The 3,885-nt window shown below is 46.0% G+C and overlaps 1 non-coding gene across 1 annotated transcript; it reads left to right on the forward strand.

Moving 5' to 3' along the window:
• The first annotated feature begins 2,697 nt into the window (after nt 1–2,697).
• TRNAW-CCA (transfer RNA tryptophan (anticodon CCA)) lies at nt 2,698–2,770 on the forward strand. The gene has a single exon. It is a non-coding gene; the product is annotated as a tRNA-Trp (tRNA).
• The last annotated feature ends 1,115 nt before the right edge of the window (nt 2,771–3,885 follow it).

The raw sequence follows: 3,885 nt of genomic DNA on the forward strand, positions 1-3,885 counted from the left end.
GGTCTATATCTGTACTGGTCTCCCTGCTGAAGCTTTGGTTTAGGTGTCTTGGCCGCCCAATCATGGTTCTTACTTCTTTGTTTCCAAGCTGTTTATTGTTAAGCCAAGAATAGACACAGCTGCACTTTTCTTCAGTTATAAGAATTGAAGATGCCTGGGGTTAATTGAGAACTAGGTATAGTGTAATTCTTTGCATTATACCTGAGTTGTAGGCTGTATATGCCTGTTGGATCTCTGGTTCTTAATCCTGATGATAGGAATTAGGTCTTTTCTTAGAGGAAGAGAGTAGTTTTTATAATTTATTCATTTTTGAGCCAGTTTTGCCGAATGTGGTTAAAACTTCCCTCCATCTGTAGTTGACACACATTTAGCATTTAATTTCAGCTCTTCTAATTATAATGCGTTCCAAAATGTTACATGAGGGTTTTGTGTGTGAGTGTGTGTGTGCATCATCAAATAAGCGCACTGACTTTTTGGGAAACTAAATGCTTCTAGAGCTTTGTGAAGGGTGCTGCCTTGTCTTTGAAGCCTGGTTTGGCTTTTGTTTTTGTTTTATATTGAATATCAGGGTATTTACAATGATCTTTTGGAAAAAGTGATTCAAAAGGGAACCAAATTGAGCTGTGAAATGTGTTCCTCTGACCCTCTAGGCCTCTTCTATTTCAGGTCTTTGCTCTGGGGCCAGCTGACGTGGAACACTGATGCCATAAATTGCTGATTCTGCTATTTCTTGAAGTATTGGGTCAGTGAATCAGGGTTTGCTAGGTCAGAATTTTTTTGACATCAGGACCCTCTTCTCTGGGCCTTGGGCAATCCAGTTTCTAGGATGAGGTTTTGAGGCCCTCAAGAAAGGCCCTTAGCCCCCATCTTTGATTCCTATGCCTGAGGGAAGGTCAAGATTCAATTCCCTGTGACACCCAGCAGTGCCTGAAGTACTGCCAGGACTGTTTTTTTCCTCCAGTGAGAGAGTCCCAAGTGTCCTGGATGGCAAGCAATTCTTAACTGGAGAACAGTAGCAGGAACAGGCCTGGAGGGGCCAGGGAGGAGGCACAAAAGCTGAATGGAGTTGCAAGGAAAGCACGGTTTAGAAGAAACTGTAGCCTTAATAGCTTTGTAATTACTTCTGAGCAAAAGACATCACCAGGTTTAATTTCACATGCCCTCACCTCCCCTTACCCTTAGAACCAGAGAAAAGGAGATTACTTAGACCAAGGCTGAACTGGGCAACTCTCAAACCTAATGTCTTTATCAGAGGTTTATTTCATCTCAAGTTGGGGCTTTTCCAGATTTGAAATAAAAGCATTTTCTGCTCGAGTTTTTTTAACTTGCCCATCAATAGTATGTAGCCCTTAACCTGAGGGTTATTAGAATCATGTAAAAGTTGAAATTAAAGAAAAAGCTCTCCTATTAACTTGCCCTCCTACCATCTCGCTCTTGGTTGTGGGGGAGGGGGAAGAGACCTCCAGAAAGAAGTCACGTTGTGGGCTGTGGGGGCAGGATAGAAAGCACTGTATTGCCACCCCGAGGCCCCACCGCTTGGACTGGAGACCACTAAAAGTGTAAGTACCCTATTTGCAAGAATAGCCCTTATGTCCGCGGTCAGAAATTGGAGCCAGCCCCCTACCCTGGCTTGAATCTGCACCTCCAGTCTTAAGATGGATGCTTCTTCAGCCCTGATGATTGGCTCTTGCAGCCCTGAGCCCCAGTCTCCTCTGTGTCTGGTTTTCCCTTGCCCCGCCTTTGCCAGGGATTCATTTTCATTACCATGAAAAAAGGCACAGGCCTTTTTCAACCTGTGCATCAAGGACCAAAAGAGGTCCTTATAGGAGGGCCCTGTGTCGGATCCTCTAAGGATTGCAAAGGGGCTTCCCCTGGTGGCTCCGTGGTAAAGAATCCGCCTGCCATTGTAGGAGACTTGGGTTTTTAAATTATTGGTTTGGCGGTGCTGGGTTTGAGTTGTGGCACGCAGAATCTTCTATCTTTGTTGCAGTGTGCAGGATCTTTAGTTGTAGCATGTGAACTCTGAGTTGTGGTATGTAGGATCTAGTTCCCTGACCAGGGTTCAAACCCAGGCCCCTTGCATTGGGAGCGTGGAGTCCTCGCCACTGGACCACAAGGGAAGCCTGAAACAGGTTCTTTTGACGGTCATGATTGAAATGGAGCTACAGCTAAAGATTCTTCCTCCTGCTTTATTCTTTGGCTAGGTTTTGAGGCTTGTTTTCTCTTGGGCTTTTCTTGCAGGTCTTACACGCCTTGTTTAAAAATAAAGCAAATTCTCCAAATTATGACAGATTTTTGATGACTTGATGTTCTGTAAAATCTTGCTTGGTTCAAATATTTCTTCTAAAAAATCACCTTTTCCAAAGTCTAGGTCTTGGTAGGACAACTGCAGGGGAGTTAAGATGCTAATAGGTATGTTCAGGTCCCTTGTACTAGGCACACATGAGAGTTAGGATCCATCAGGCCTTGCCATTGGTTCTTGGGTTGCCCTTCTGGGGTGATTTCTGCTGGGGCAAGTGATGTTAGCTGCCTCAGACCTTTATGCTGTTAAGAAAAACCTGTTGTTAGAAAAACGTATTTCAGGGATAAAATTGAATGTAAGGCCAGGTGTTGTCGAATCTCAAGGAAATTGCAGTGTAAAGTCAGTTTCTCATAAATCTGATAACCAGGAGACTGATTTGAGGTAACATTGGGGCTTTCCTGGTGGCTCAGAGGTTAAAGCGTCTGCCTCCAATGCAGGAGACCCAGGTTCGATCCCTGGGTCGGGAAGATCCCCTGGAGAAGGAAATGGTAACCCACTCCAGTATTCTTGCCTGCAGAATCCCATGGATGGAGAAGCCTGGTAGGCTACAGTCCACGGGGAAAGAGTCGGACACGACTGAGCGACTTTACTTTCACTTTCTTTTGGTTCATTTGGATGGTGGTGGGCCCACTGTATGCTTTTTTCTTTTGGCTGCACTTTGTGGCTTGCAAGATCTTAGCTCCCCAACAAAGGATTGGACCCAGGCCCGGCAGTGAAAGAGCTGAGTCCTAACCACAGGACCACCAGGAATCCCCTTGAGTGTATGTTTTTGTTTTTGTTTTTATTGGAAGATAATTGCTCTACAATGTTGTGTTGGTATCTGCCATACATCAGCATGAATCAGTATAAATACTTCCCCTCCATCCCTTGAGTGTATGTTAATGAGAAGGATTGAAATGAAGGGCGGGAGATACAGAGGGTGATATCAACCTACAGAGGTTAAAAGAAGCAAGGGTAGGGTTCTTTCCTTAAAGCTTTCAGGAAGTTGAATTGACCTCTAAGATTGCAAAGGCCTTGCAGGGGCTGAACAGGCCCTGCTGCTTCTCCCTTCCCGAGGCTGCTTTCCTGTCTCAGCACTGAGGGCCTGTCCACCACCTTCCATTCCCCCAACCCCCATTCTCCTGCCTGGATGCCCTTAGTCTCTGATGTTCCTAAGGACATTGATTATGCCATGAAGGTCTTTAGGCCCTGTGTTTTTGAGTATGTTCCCTTGGTTTTTAGCTTCCAGAATGAAAGGAAAGGAAACCCAGAGGGGCAGGGAAACTTTCCATCCCAACCCTTGGTAACCTTACCCGCCCCAGAGCCTCAGAAAGCTGGCTGGCTCCTCTTCCAGCTGAGTCCCTGTGGCTAGCTCCTCTTCCAGCTGATCCTCTTTGCTGCTGATCTATTATATGCCCCCCCCCAGTGACAGCTCACTGTCCCCACCCCCATGCCCCGAGGGAGACCAAAGCCAGCCATCAGAGTCTGACTGTTCATCTTTCCCTTTCCCCGAGGTCTTTTCCCCAGCACATTTCTTCAGTAGCTAGGCAGCCACCTGTGAAAAACAGAAGGGGCGGGAAGGGGAACTTCCAATCCAGTGTTAA

The sequence above is a fragment of the Bos indicus genome, chromosome X, assembly GCF_029378745.1.
Source record: "Bos indicus isolate NIAB-ARS_2022 breed Sahiwal x Tharparkar chromosome X, NIAB-ARS_B.indTharparkar_mat_pri_1.0, whole genome shotgun sequence".
In the NCBI taxonomy this organism is placed as follows: domain Eukaryota; kingdom Metazoa; phylum Chordata; class Mammalia; order Artiodactyla; family Bovidae; genus Bos; species Bos indicus.